Raw genomic sequence first — 16,490 nt, 5'->3', positions numbered from 1 at the left:
TGTATATATTTCAAAGTGCAGGGAATTCCCTGGCAGTCCAAGGGTTAGGACTCAGTGCTTTCACTGCCATGGGCCTGGGTTCAATCCCTGGTCAGGGAACTAAGATCCCATAAGCTGCATGGCACGGCAAAAAAAAAAAAAAAAAAAAAAGCATTAATTCTTTCTGTTTTCTCGGGAAAACCACCAGCTTAAGCAGTTCTTCAAGAAATTGGCCCCGCTTTTTGGATGAGACCGTTGGAAAGGAAAGAGTTACAAGGATGCTTTAGGGTCTTCAAGGTGAGCCATTCTGTAATAGACTGTGATCTGTCGGAAATTAAAATAATGTGCCAGACGTTTATAGTGTCTCTGATAAGGTTGTAGGTCCAAGGGCTGCACTTGCAAAGACCGTCTTACATGAGGCTAGAATAGATTCACATCTTCCCCCTCTTTATGCTTCGCCCAAGAAATAAATGTCTGAAAGTTACCACATGGAGAGGACAGAATGGATATAAGTATAAATTCTGATTGGATTCCACTTTTTTTTCTCCCAAGTAGACCCACCTGCAGAGCTGAGAGGTCCCTTAGATATCCTCCAGGACATATGCCTGCTTCCAGGTAAAAAGAGGCAAAGTGACATCTATCTGAATGCTGAGGTCACCGGGGAAGATTCCACTTCCTGCCCAGCAATATCTCTCAGTGTCTAACCGCTCCTACCACCTAGATAAGAAAGGTTAGGAAAGAGCTGGGGTTCCTATATCTAAAGGTATTACAATATCTATTGCTACTGACAGCTAAAAATGACGTGCTATGTCCTTTGAGGGAAGACTGAGCCATACAATGTTTCCAAGTTGCAAGACAAGCACCACAGACAGATGAGATACATTCTTCAGACTTACGACATCATACACATTAGGCAAGGTAAGATGAGTGCTCTCTATTTAACTTAGAGAATACAATTTTCCCCCAATTTCCCTCATTTCAAATAAATACCCTATTGGTAACTTTTCAATGCTTTTTTTTCCTGCTGGAATTGATTGTGAAAACAGGCTGTGGAGGGGAGAGAGAGAGGTGGTATTCAGTGATGAATCTGAGTGGCTAAGCTCTGCCCCCATTTATGAAATAAATGCGTGGAAAAGAGGAACTGAAGGAGACGGGCGTGGAGGGATGCGGCATCATGAAATATTAAAAATGAAGCCTAGAAGCCTGCCGTCCTGAGAATCTGTTCACCAGCACTGTACGTAGATTTCACCACATTCTGGTGTGTTAAGATTCCCAGAGCAGATAGTCAATGATACTAGTAATAAAAATATTCTCCTTTCTGGACCCCTAATGGGAGGTAATAGTAGCAAGAGATCAGCATTGAAAATCCCATCCAATTCCACAACACAGACACTAAGCAAACCAGTAAATGACTCCTATAGTACTGCATTAGGCAATTAGCACAATAAATAAGGTCATAGATTTTTTTGTTTGCTTGTTTTTTATTGAAGTATAGTTGATTTACAATGTTTCAGGTATACAGCAAAATGATTCAGTTATGCATACATATGTATTATATATATATATATATTCTTTTTCAGATTCTTTTCCATTATAGGTTAATGGATAAAGAAGATGTGGTATATATACACAATGGAATATCACTCAGCCATAAAAAAAGAATGAAATAATGCCATTTGCAGCAACATGGATGGACCTAGGGATTATCACACTGAGTGAAGTCTGACAGAGAAAGACGAATACCATATATCACTTATATGTGGAATCTAAAATAATAATGCAAATGAACTTATTTATAAAACAGAAATAGACTCACAGATATAGAAAACAAACTTAGCTTTACCAAAGGAGAAAGGGGGCAAGGGATCAATTGGGAATTTAGGATTAACAGATACACACTACTATATATAAAATAGATAAAAAATAAGGACCTACTGGATGGGAACTATATTCAATATCTTGTAATAACCTATAATTCAACTATATTCAACAGGGAACTATATTCAATATCTTGTAATAACCTATAATGGAAAAGGTCAGAGATTTTTAATACTTTCAAACTCTAGCAAGGAAAAGAAAAGTATTTCAGTCCTCTTGTCTTTTACTTCCTCTGAATAACCGTAATTCCTTCCAATTTCCAAGGGCTGAAAATGCAGTTTCACTTTAAGAAAGTGCTCAGCTACCTTTTATCTACAGTAAATATAATCTGCAACTTTAAAAAATATCTTAAACCAAACATCTTCCATGTCCTGTTTATGTATTCAACTTAAATTACACTGTTTTGCATCCATACATATGCAATATGATCATGTTATTGAGTCATTGGATGTTTTGATCATCACATCACAAAAATGTAAACTCCCCCAGGTCAGAATTGCCTCATTTCACAGGCGTCGAGAGTACTATGCATTCTAGAGAGGTTTAACAAGTGATTGGAATTTGTTAATTGATCGATCATTCTGCAATTTCAGAAAAATAATGAAGTAGATCAAAGAGATGGAAAAGAATAGACAGGAGGCCAAGGAAAGAATGAGGTAATTTGCTTGAACATGATGAGAATCTCCAAGAATAACAAGCAAAGGCGTTCAAGTTCTCTCTCTCTCTCTGTCTCTCTCTCTCCCACTCTCTCCCTCCCTCCCTCCTTCCCTCCCTCCCTCCTCAAATCTTGATGTCCAGATGAAATTTAAAAATTGGGTCACTCGTTCAGATTGTGTATCTAACACCAGGCATCTGGATATTTGGCAATCGGGTGCCTGACCATTTTTTTTTCTTTTACTTTTTATTTAGCTCTTACAATTTCAGATAAAAGGGAAAAATGAAACTTTCCTGACTGAAGTGATATTATGATAAAAAAAAAATAGTGGGTTAAGTTATTTTGGAAGCCGTATTTTGAATTCAGAGTACAGAAGAGAAAGGAGAGAGGTGAGATTCAAGAACGTGGAGGAGAAATGGGGTTGCTTTAGTTATGCGATAGGTTGTCACACATGAAGATAACAAAGTGTTCACACTGAGGGTATAAACCACCTCTTTTTTAAACAACAGTAGATTTTAAAAAGAGGACAGTTTTAGAATCACACATATCCTCACAATTCTCTAATAAATGGCAGCCCGCAGCAGCTGGTACGACCCTACCCCAGCTTTTCAGCATTTCCACTCACATAGTAAACTGAGTTTCCCCTTTGCCTCAACAAACCCTTGCCTGCTAAAAATGGAGAGTTTGACAGATTCCTAGAAATGTTGCATGAATCCTAATTTCTGAGCAACAGTTGGTAAGTGAGCATGCCAATTAAACCAAATAGTGAGTGTTAATTCATTGGCATGGCATTTCCATGTGGAAAGGAGAAAAGGGTTTGAAAGCAATAATGGGGAAGTGTTTACTGATTGAGTGTTGCATCATATACGAGTTTGCATTTCTTGATTATTCGCCAGTAACTGTTTACTGAAAAAGTATCTTGCACAGTAATTTACACGTTAGTGAGGGTCTGCTTATCATTTGCTTTGACACTTATTTCATTTAGAATAACAATCAATAAAACAGGGTCATTTCCCAAGGAAGCCTTTTCATGCCAGAAGCATGCAAAATTGTCAAGTAAATGAAAATGGCCATCGTGCATTGTTGAGCTCCTCAGTGTCATTTCAAATTAATCTCTATAAGCCACTTGATACCATTGGACAATAGCTGTAATACTCAGCTTTCTTCTTTTCTGCTCACAGGAGGGACTGAAAATGTTGGCATGGTAAGAACTTGAATGCCATCGTAGACAACACACGGGGAGATAACAAAATTCCCCATTGTTCGCGTGAGGTGCAGGGTGGGGAAACACACTCCCAAATGGACATGCCCCCAATTCTTAAGACAGAGTGTGTGCACCTCTGTCAGGAAGGGCCTGCCCAACAGATAAGCAAAGGGAGTGACTGTACAATGCTTAGCAGTGCGGGAAGTTGGAGTTACACAATAGGTCGCCATTTGCTTTCTTTGGGGCATTGTGTGTCTCGAGCATTGTATAAATAACTGCAGCTTTGATATCTACTAAAAAATTACCCTTTTCTCTTTTATTTTAATTAAAACAGGAGACTAGAGTCACTTTTAATTGAAAGCATATTGGAAAGTTTTCTCTGAGTGATTTATATGTAAAGTTCTTTTTTGTTTTCTGAAGAAAAAATGAGAAATATTTAAAGTCTATGTTTTGTTTTATTTTTGTTCTAGTTTAATTTGTATTTTATATTGGAGTATAGTTGATTAACAATGTTGTGTTAGCCTTAGGTGTACAGCACAGTGATTCAGTTCTTAATAGAGTGAGAATTCTACTAAAGAAAAGACACATCACATGTTAAAAATGGAAAAGCTATACCCCTGCTTTGTCCCTCCCCTCTTCCCTCTCCCCATTAGGGGTATGAGATTAACAGATACAAAATACTATATATAAAATAGATAAGCAACCAAGATATACTGTATAGCACAGGGAATTATAACCATTATCTTGTAATAACCTATAATGGAGTATAATCTGCAAAAATACTGAATCACTATGCTGTACACCTGAAACTAACCCAATAGTGTGAATCAACTATTTACACTTTAATTTAAAAAAATGGAAAGGTCAAAGTCTACAAGAATGAAAAGTCATCAGTTTTTAGGTTCATTGTTTCTTAAGTAAATTCATTCATGATGAATTGTCAACAAGTACATGAACATGGTAGGAAAGTCATAAAAGTAACACTTTTAAAGCAAAACTCTCCCAAACTTCACAAGTTGTACCTTTATATCCACCTGTTCATTGTCACCAGGTCACCACCAATGAAAAGAAAGTGACTAGAGTTTCAAAGTTCATTAAAGATTCCAGGAGGGAAGAAATAGCCTGCATTTTGAAGGAGTGTACAGTGACATTAGGGGAAGCAGCTATGGTTATTGAAGGGGAAATACAAGTCATAAAAGTGTGACTGGGTCTTTTGACTCTTTGTCACGTATGTAAATGCAGTGAAATTAAGGGAAAAATCGTAAGACTATTCTAAAAAGTGAATATTAAAAATGCTTTCTGAAGCTTGCAGGAAAGGTTATGCTATTGTTTTGTGTTCCCAGACTGGATCCCCTAGCCCACGTTCCACTGACTTGTATAACAAGCTAGAAATATCTTAGCTCAGGAAGTAAACAGACATTCAATCACATTTCTTTCAACCACCCAATAAGTTAAAGTGAAAACATTCCGGTATTGATTATAAAGGGGTCAAAAGGCAAAAGCGGTTTAGAAAAAGCAACATTCACTTCAAATGAAAAAGAATTCCACGTGGCCCAGACTATAAAGGTTTCTACCTAGAATAGATATACTTTTATGGTAAAGAAAAAAAAAATCTGGGTCAGGGTTATTGAATGAGAAATAGCCAATATCCATAAAGGAAAGAGCAAAGAAAAGACAGCCTTCTGGGGAATGGCATATAGTTTTAAAAGTTGGGCAGTAAATCGAATAATGGATAGAATCTATACAGATATATGCCAGGCACACAGAATTGCTATGCCAGTAATCTCTGGATTTTCATATTTCATTGCATCTGTAGCTGAATATTGAGAACCGGAACCGCATTTTTCATTTCATCCCCCTCAAATAAAAATTTGCAGACAAGGTGAAAACTCATCCTAAAAATGGCCTCACATAACTCCTTTAAAATTGTTAAGCAACCTACATCTAAAAAGCCCCAACACCACAATTCTGAATGCATTCAAGTGAAATACAAATTTGTGTTCCCGACTCCAAAACTCAAAACTATAACGTCTGTGCTATGTGACAAAGAGATATTATGTCTTTGAAAGGAGAAGTAGCAAGCGACAATGAAAATTGAATCCCAGAAATAACCAGGTGATTTAAAGCTTTTTAGATAATCACCAGCAACTAGAATGATAATACTTTAATAACATATTATATTTAAACAGCACCTTTCAAACGCCATCATGTTAATCTACACAACATGTTCACAGGTAAGAAGGAATGGGTATTACTCCTATTTTAGATTAGGAAACTGAAGAGTAGTAGAGGATGGCCTTACCAAGATCTCTCCCAGTTCAGGAAGGGGATTCGGGATTAGATATTGAGCTGTGCTTTTTGTTAGATTTCAGTGCCTCCGGACTGTTCTAGCCGGTGGAGCTAGTTGGCTTCCAGTGCATTTTTTGGCGCCCCCTCCGTAGACACGAGAATCTCTCAGTGATTTGGCCAAATCTCAGGCATCCTCTACTTCCTGCCACTGCCTGGTGGGCATTCTTTGATGCCTTCCTGAGACCTACAGAAACAACACCCAAATTCCCCTCAAATCATGTCTTAGTCCTAAGGCTTTGCCGCAAGCTGAATGCAGAAAATCAAGCAGGCCATGTGCTAAGAAGTTTTCAGGGCAAACATCCTTCTCCACGTTTCCTTGGCTCTGCAGACATCTACCCAGTCCTTAGAAGCCAGCCTCTCCTTGACCTCACCCCTTGAGAAATGTCTATTTTTATTTTTACTCTATTTTCGCTCCCAGAATAAACGGACAAGGCTTTCAGGCCCCAGCCTACATTTGTATCAATACAAAGCTCAGACCCCTTTCCATAGTTCAGAAGAATGCAGGCTCATTTCTTCGACATTCTGGGCCACGTGGATAACTTGAATTCCAACCTGAAGGCATTTCTAGTTTGACCAATGATGCAACGGAGACTCAGAGTAGGAAGAATGATTCTCATCGACACACCCATTGTAGGCTAGAACCTGGGTCTTCAGACACCAGATCAAGATAGTCTTCTAGGGCTTCCCCAGTGGCGCAGTGGTTGAGAATCCGCCTGCCAATGCAGGGGACACGGGTTCGATCCCTGGTCCGGGAAGATCCCACATGCCGCGGAGCAACTAAGCTCGTGTGCCACAACTACTGAGCCTGTGCTCTAGAGCCTGTGAGCCACAACTACTGAGCCCTTGTGCCGCAACTACTGAAGCCCACGCGCCTAGAGCCCGTGCCCCACCATGAGAGAAGCCACTGCAATGAGAAGCCCACGCACCACAACGAAGAGTAGCACCCGCTCGCCGCAACTAGAGAAAGTCTGCGCGCAGCAACGAAGACCCAATGCAGCCAAAAAAAAAAAAAAAAAAAAAAAAAAATAGTCTTCTAGCATGAATGACTACCAGCCACTCCCAGCTCAAGGGCAGCAGTGAGCGCCATGGTGTGTAATGGGCATCGCTACCACGGGGAGTGTCCGCGGCAGAATAGTGTGAAGGCAGGAAAGGAGCTGGTATGCACTGAATGGACCATGCATCCTGCTCTAGCATCTTCACACACCCCACTTCAAACTCTGGCCTGTGTTCTCAGAACAGCAAGGTCTCACCTTGGTTCTCATTTACTGCGCGGCAGGGTCCAAGTGCTCTTTAGACAAGTGTTTCTTTCTTTCTCTCATTACAAAGAGCTCCAGACAAGTACTGTTTATATTGAACAGTTAGCAGATGACATGCTGTCTACCACAAAAGGACATTTTCCGGTGAATAATCAGTAGGATGTTTCATAAGTGGTTTTAGGGAGATGCTCTAATCCATGTACAAAGTGATGCTAAGAAAAATACCTTCCTTTAGGGCTTTGTTATGTATAAAGCACTTTCACAGAAATCATTGCATTTGTAGGCAAATTATTTAGCCTCTCTGAGCTTTATTTTCTCCACATGTATAAATAAAGAAACAAATGTTTAATGATATATAAACATATTTAGAAGATTATAATTCAGTTATAGGACTGACCTGAGAATTCAAACACCATTTTTACTATTTCTATTGGTAATGCATTTGTTTTAAGTGAGAAGTGAGTTTTTGATTATCTGCCAATTGTGAACATCAAATATAGCCTTTTAAAAAGTCACTACACATAAGCCACCTTTAGAATATTGCTAAGGATTTGGCAAACTATTCAAAGTTCTCTAAGGATCTTATTTAGTCATGATAAAAATTATAAACTTTGAAGGTAACAGTAGCAATAATTCCTTAAAGATAGATATTTTAAAGCTAATCCCACCTGATATTGAAAGACTTGTTCAATCTGACATATTAAGTCATGTTATGGATGGGGTTATCTACTGATTGTATAGAACATTCTTTCTGAGTGATCTAATCCATTCACTTCGCTTAAAATACCACTTAGATCCCAAGGGCAACCAAGGGATCCAAGGGCAACCACTTAGATCCCAAGGGCAACTTCGTGTCTCTAGCCCAGACTTCTCAGAATTCCTGGTGCATCCACCCAATGTCATGCTTAACATATTCACTTAAAATCACTTCTTAGAATCATTTCAAAATTAAGCTATATGAAATTCATCATAATTTGATTTTCATGCCAAAAAAGTCAAACTAGTAAAATTTGAACTACCTTTTGGGGTTCTAATGAATGATATTTTGTTATAGTCAGTGGAGTTTTCTGTAAGTTACATTGGTTATTTTTTTTCTTAATGGCTTCTTTCAGAAGATTCCTGCAATTTATACACACACACACACACACACACACACACAAATGCTCACATATGCCCACTAACATGTATAAACATACATTCCCAGGGAGGATTTTTACCAAAAGAGAAATTTTGTCAGTTTAATAACTCTGAAATTGAATTGTTAAAAGGTTTAGAAAACAAGGCCTTTTCGATCATGATAAGGCTGATTCGAATATTGGGGATAAAGGCATTTATTATGATGCCCCAGATCCCAAGACGCAGGTACAATGTTTTACAGGTTGAATGAAAGAACAGCAGGAGCACATTATCAGCTAGGAACAGATTTCCCGTTTGTTAGTTTAGGAACTCTACTTGTATGTGTTGGCTGATCGCCTATGAGAAGCAATTATTTTATTAATGAAAAAATAGAGGAAATAAAATCATCCATCATTATGTGTCCTAACAGTGTCTCTCAGCTTCATCATCACTTTTGCATAAGATATTAAATTCCGTGGACTGGCAATTGTCCCTCACAGACCGACACAGGCAAGCCACGCCCCTTCTCCAGCTTTCCAGAAACACCATCCCACCAGGCATCTCAGAATTTTTTCTCGGTTCACTGAGATCGTTGGGGTCAAAGTGGGGGATCACTTTACACAGAGCAGGATGTTCTTTGAAAAATTCCCAGTAGACAACCAATGATTATGACTCCATTTTGTGGGAAAGGACACTGAGGATCAGAGAGGTTAAACGCTGTGCCCAACGTCACAAAGCTAATCAGTGATACAGCCGGACTTGAATCCAGCTCTGTCTCCAGAGACTCTGCAATTAACAATTCCATCAAGTTCATAATGATACACCCCTGAGTTTTAAAAAATAGGCAAAGTTCACTTTGTAATCTAAGAAAGGAGGCAGAGCGCAATACCATTTTTTAAAGAATTCTCATCATTAATTTAACGTTTTGAAAAACGTAGCCTATTAGTTCAAATTTAGAAAGGCAGGATAATTGATTGACTGGTGGTCAAGAGAGTTAGGTTCTCCTGCCTTGACCCCCTTCAGACCCCAAGGTCCTCACCTACCAAATAATGGGATGAATGGAAGAGTTCTAAGATCTCTCCAACTCCCTGTGATGAACTTGGTAGGACGTTTCCTCGCCCAGCAACCGTGAGGAGGGGAAGGGTTTTAGTGAAAATATCAACACTCTCCCCATCGTAGGCATGTGACACGTACTCACACCTACAAGGGAAGCGTGGGAACAGACAAGCTGTCTCCTCACCTCCCCACCTCTCATCCCCCCACCCTGGCTCTACAGACCATCTGAGACTCAGAAGTTCATACTTCCACTTGCTGTTGTTAGGGATCCCTAAAATTCCTTAAATTCTTTGTTGTGCAGAAGAGAAAACTGAAATCTATTAAGGTAAGAGCTACATAGCTGGGGTCACTGCTCAGCTCAAGGCTCTGTTTTCCGGTCCCCCCAGTTGAAAGCTCATCCCGCCCCCCCCATCCAGGGCTTGAAGGCTCAAGCAGTGAGAATTGAGAACAACAGGAAATCCAAATTCTAAAACTCCCAGTGGGTAGCAGAGAAGAATAGAAAAGCTACCTCACCTCACAGGTCAGGACACAAGATCAGGCCCAGAGATCTTACAAAAGAGGCAGCTAATTCACAGGCCAAGCGTTTTTAAAACTTTGCTGAAACGGGACCTGATTCCAGGGTGGCTACCCTGTATTTTGCAGATGGTGACATATAATTGCGACCACACGTATGAGGTGGTCATCCTATAAGCAACAAGAAATATCAGCTTCCAGAAAATATAAATGACTTAGAAAATGGTCCTCTCATGAGACCCAGTGGATCCTGCATGAAATCCACGAGGACAAGGATGTTTCTGATGCAACCTTTATGCCCAGCCCCTAGCTTGGTGCCCACCATAGAGTACACAGTCAGTAAACATGTGTTGAGTGAAAGAAGCAAGGAACAGTCATGACTATTCTGATAGGTGAGCATACCAAATGTATGCAACTGGTTAACCAGTTCTCAATACGTGTTTGTTTAACTAATGACTCAATTGACTCAATTCTTTTATTTCCTCTGAATTCCTCATGCATGTATATTCATGTATGTTGTATAAGCTATGCTAGCTCATATTGACTTAAAGATTGCTTGAATTATTTTGGACTCATTTTATTTTTAATTTTTTAAATTAGTTCTACCAAAAATAAGACATTCTTAATGATAGAAAGGAATTTGGCAATTGTTTTGTGTGTCCCCAGTAGGAAACTGCAGTAGTGGAGTTGACCCTCATCAGATTATATGATTCATCCATTTGGTTTTGTCTCTGCAGAGCTGGGGTACATCAATTCAGAGACGTATTCTCAGTGCTTAAAAGAGTGCTGAGCACTTAGTAGGCACTCGATAAATATTAATGTACATGTGATTATGCCAGGTCTTTATAATCTAGCACCACTCATGAAAAACTTTCTAGTAGTCATTCTGTCTTCATACAAAGATCCCCCTTAAGAGGAACTCTATAGTGTAAAGTGGGAACACACATGGCAAACTTCCAGTGATTATACAACAGACCACTCCTCTTCAGGCACACACACAAAATTTTAATTAAGAAATGCATAGAAACAACTCCATGAATTTTGGTGTCATTTGCTGAGACGAGGAAGATTAGGGGAGGGGCAGATTTGAGGGAGAACCAAATGCTCTATTTTAGACATTTTAAGTTTGTCACATAAGAACAGTCAAGAGACAGTTGGATATATGCACTTTTTTTTTTTTAGAAATTGATTTAAAATTTGAAAACTATTCTGCAAAATATCAAATGTCTACATACAGCATGACCCAGTTGGGGATCAAAGACAGATTTTGTAATAAGTCTTAAGTGTGCAAAATTTTCTTATATATGCTATTATTAAAATTGTTTGGGTGTATGGTCCCAGAGGAGACATCATTTTTCTTCACCCACACATTCACGTGTGCATGCACTCACACACACACACACACACAACTACCCAGGTGTCAAAGTAATAAGCCCTTTGTAATATCCACATACACATAACCTAAAACACTAACATCTGTAATTCCAATAACACATCTTAACTTTATGAGCCTTCCCTTCTCAAGTGAAATTGGCTTTAGAGAAAATATTAATTCAGCCCTCTTAGAAAACCTTAACAACATCTAATAAAGGCAAGTTTGAAAAACCAACTATCTGTTCACCTTTCACAGAATTATATACATGCAGGAACATTTTGTTGTATTTTGTAGCACATTGATTTTTCCCAAATACACAGTATCAAAAACATATACCTTCTCTATATTATGCATAAACCATACATGTACCACCTGCATGAAAGAATCCCAGAAACTTCATGCTGAATTCGAAATCTTTCTAGCCCCTTTTTTAAAATACACCTACTTTATGGTTACCTTTCATTAAATAAGGATTCTTATTTATTTTACCATTATCATAAGAAATGGGAACCAAATATCTAGCTATCCATATAAGTCTGATAAATACATGTTTTTTACAGAGCATTTACAATTAATTTTGTCCTAATTTCTGAGTTTTCTTTCCTGCTTGAGTTAAATTATTGATGTAATAGCCAATCTATGTGTACTTTGTGATAATAAAAAATATATACTTAGTTTTCTATTGATCTCATGTAAGAGATACCTATGTAGTCATATTTACAATTTCTCACATGCTTCTATTTGAATATTCTGACTGAAATTTCTGGATGTGTTTGCTTTAAATTCTGAAATAAACTGTATCCAATAGCAATTCTCTGTCATTTCAATATCAAGTTCCAGGCCCTTAACCTCCATGCCAACAGCGCTACAAAGAAAATACTTCCTAGAGCATGGAGAGAAGAATCAGCTTCTCCACTTGGCAACTGATCCTGTGTTGATGATTTTTAAAAGAATAAGTGTTCAGTTCAAGGGCCCTGGAGAGGCTGATGATTGTATCTCTGGTCATCTGAGGGAACAAGGAAAGAGATTTTTCAAAGCTGGGGGCAGGGGCATAGAATAAAAGACATCTCCCTTCATTCAAAAAAAAATTTTAAAGCAAAAACAAGTTTTGAGTAAGAACATATGTAGTTCCTTATAATTATATTAAAATCACATAGATACATAGATTCATGTCTTTGATGTGTCTGGATTTCAGATCAATTATACACATGCTAATGTTCAATTTCCATAAGAATAAAGCAAATGACAATTATATGTTGGCTTAATTTTGTTATGACAAAGACACTCTTCAGACCTCTTAGCAAGAAGCTTGGTTCCTTTCCAATGTGGGTTCACTCCTAGAATCTATAAAAGTCCATGAAGGAGAAATTAACTAATTTGTATAATAAACAGACCCAATATTCTCCCATCAGACTTTGGGGTCTCTTTGGTCATAAAACAAAAATTGGAGGAAGAATCATTGATGGTTTGTTAATCTCCCTTCAGAAGAGGCCTCTGGAGAATGGATTGGGAAAGGCATTTGGACCTTTCAGGTGCCCTGGAAAGATGTTCAAAGTGTATGACTGACCCAGCCTCTCACTGGCTCCTTTCCCCGACTTCTCTTTGTCTCTTCTCAGGGAAGAATGTACGGTCGTTTTCCAGAATAGAAAAATGTTACCTATTGTAACTTTACCATTTAAAAATAATTAATTAAAAAATTAGGGGTAAATTAGGAGTTTGGGGCTAGCAGATACAAAAGACTATATATAAAAGAGATAAGTAACAAGGTCCTACTGTATGGCACAGGGAACTATATTCAATATCTTGTAATAAACCATAATGGAAAGAATACGAAAAAGAATGTGTATATATATGTATATGCATAACCAAATCACTTTGCTGTACACCTGAAACTAACATGACATTGTAAATCAACTGTACGCCAATAAATAAATAAATAAATAAAATTTTCAATTACTCTGTTGGAAAAGGATAGTTAAAACTTGAGTAAGGGTGGGTTGACCCCACCCCCCAGAAAAAAAACCCCAAACCTTGATGTAATAATGAGGAAAACCTGGTTTCTGGCTAAATCAATGTGTAGCTTTGATTAGCTCACAATCTCTCCTGGTTGATACAGTAGAGGGCTTCCACTTAATAATTTTTTGGATTCTTCTAGCTCTAAATTTCCAAGTTTCTAGGCATAAGGAAAGTTGTTTGCACTCAAGGGCTGACCGGCCAGAGCTGATGAGCACTGGCTGGAAAATCTCGGCGGAACTGTGGCCTCCATCTCCAGCGCAGATACAACTCAAAGCACAGTTCATCTCTGTTTCTTAGTTCTTGAGAAAGTGGAGGTGACCACTCACAGGCTCCAGAGAGAATGGAATGGACAAGGGGATGCCTTGCTGATGGAAATCTCATCTCAACACCTGCACATCCTCCTGTGTATCTCCTCATCCTCTCCCCATAGGTGAGATGGCAGTGAGTGAAGGGGACAGGGGGCCCTCTGCACGGGGGTTTGTTTGTGTGGTGTGATGTGGAGCTGCAACCATGGAGTAAAACAGAATGTCAGCTGAAACTTTCTCTGCCCAAAGAGTCCAATACTGAGACGATCTTTGGACAAAAACAAAATGATCGCCCCAAATATAAAATGATGGGTGAGGAGAGAACCAAGGAAGACCTCAGGGATGCACACATCTCTCAGACACTCACCCCACGACTGCCACCTGGGCTCCTGTTCCAACACTAAAGAGTCTCTGCTCTTTCAAAGCCAAATCCTTCATCTTCACAGGACAGAATGCAAATGGATGTGTCGAGACTGAAACTGAAAGGCAGCTTGATAGAAAGGCATCTCTACTTCTTTCAGACTCTGTGCAAAGAGTCACAAATCTCTGGAGGATGGCATTCATTTCCTCTCATAACAATTTCTTGGTCATTAAGTTCATTGCCTTTTACTTTACACTTTCTTTATCAAGTATACAAAACCCTGCGCAATTTCCCCGAGGAGTCTGGCTGCCATATCAGAAAGGCTCACACTTTCAAAGGATTAATAACACCTCTCTGGTGCTTTTAAAAATCCCTCACTAATCTGCACACTTTCACTTGGGCGGACCCTGTCCGACCAGGCTTCTGTGTGCTAGTGTACACTGGTATGGTCCACGGAGGGCAGTGGTCTAGCTCACCGCGGATGAGGAGAAATCACACCAGGGCAAAACGGATAAGCCAACTCGTATTCTTTTTATTTCTCCTGCTCCTGGAAGGGATAACAGCAACAACAAAAGTCATCCCCAGATGAATAAAGTAGCCTTTTAATGAAAGGCATTTGAAGGGATTTGACTCCTTGTAACAGGCATCCTCAGTCAATGGACCACTATAACTTCATCGAATCATGTTAACTCAGCATACATCACCCTAAGAACTGGCTTGAAGGGCAGATGCATAGTGACTGTTTTAAGCTGCATCCTTCTTAATGATGCTAAACATCTATGAAGTTGGTATGGACAGTTCCATCTGCAAACCCTAGCTATTATTCCAAGATGGAGATGTTATTTATTGATAACAACCCCAAATCCCCCCCACACATAGTTCCTCCCTCACACATACTGGATTTGATTTGTTTCTCATCTAATATGTTGTAGTGTTTTAAGAGGACAGTGCAAATTAATAAAGTTTCTTTTATTTGTCTTGGGAATTATGACTCTGTTAGCAGGTGTATCTTAATTAACTTCATTGGAATTTGTTCATTTATTAATCATCCAGCATGTAACGTAGTGAAGAAAAGAGCTGGAAAGAACAAAATGGTCATAGACATCCCCTGCCATCATGGTGGGCATCCTGGGAACAGTGTCAGGCTTCAAAAGCTGTACAACTGGGGAGAAACTCCCTCCGTTCTGCTCTAGCTATGCCTTCCAATTTAATACTTTTAACATAGATACTAACTTATAGATATGCAAACATAAACATAACCACATGTAGTAAACACATTACTTCCAATGCATTCAGCATGGGTAATTCATGGTTGAACCATGCTTTCTTCAGAAACCTTAGAAAAGTAAATGAACACCTGTACTCTAATCGCTCTTTCACCCATTTATACAATTTATAAAATGGGCTAATAATCCTCTGAGATCTTGTAGGATAGAGGTGAATATTTTCACAGTTTAAAACAAAATCCTCCCCCCAACTTTGCAGTTGCAAAAGGGTTCAAAAGTAGTGTGTTGCAAAAGTAGTTAACATACTCAATTGTGCAAAGAAAGGGAGGTTTTTGTATTTTTCTATAATTGGCCACATCTTCCTTGTACCCGCCCACCGAGGGGCAGAGAAGCAAATAGGCCACCAGCTTCCAGTGGATTCTCCTCCTAGTTTACCACAGTACCTTCCAGGTAGAAAGTCAAGTCTTCAAATCGTCACCCCTCCACCGCTCCCCACCAAGGCAGCTGATCTGTGCCACCAGGGAAGTCGCCATGCCTGTTCTTCTCTGGATCCTCACTGACCATTGGGGCAAAAGCATCCCCAGTGCCCTGCATGGCTCAGTCTGCCCTCATGCCAGGGATGCCTGCAGCTGGTGGATTCCCAGTCTGTTCTTCCTGAGCTGGATCAGAACCAGGCAGAGTGCCCACTGGCTCAGCCCCACCGAGGCCACTCACACTGTGGAGAGACTCAGATCAGCCTGAGAATCCCATTCTGTCCCTAGCCTGGCTGGCCCACGGCGCCGTGACCATGGCAACGTCCCCAGCAAGCATCACCAGCTCCTTTGCACAATTTCTCCAAGGACCACAGGCCTCCTGGATACTAGCCACCTGCATGCCAGCTGACGGAGCTCAGCTCAGGCCCTCCCTTCAACCTCGGCTATGGAATGGCCAGTTTTATTCTAATAGTCCCAAACTCTGTGAGGACAGAGCCTTCCGCTTTCAGCCTTCTCCATAGCCCTCGGGGATGTTAGCTTCATACGCCTCCATCTAATACCCCCATTGCTGCCTCTTAGCTCCTAGTACCATGCATTTCTCACTCAAGGACACTGGGAAACCCCTGTGCAGGACCTCGGGGTCTCTCCAGTGAGTGAATTCAAGTTAGAAGAGAGGCCATCTTTCCTTTATTTGCATTCTAGCTCCCATAGACAGACTCAGCTGTTGA

This window comes from Eubalaena glacialis, chromosome 16 (assembly GCF_028564815.1).
Source record: "Eubalaena glacialis isolate mEubGla1 chromosome 16, mEubGla1.1.hap2.+ XY, whole genome shotgun sequence".
In the NCBI taxonomy this organism is placed as follows: Eukaryota; Metazoa; Chordata; class Mammalia; order Artiodactyla; family Balaenidae; genus Eubalaena; species Eubalaena glacialis.
Note: the sequence above shows the minus strand (reverse complement) of the source record.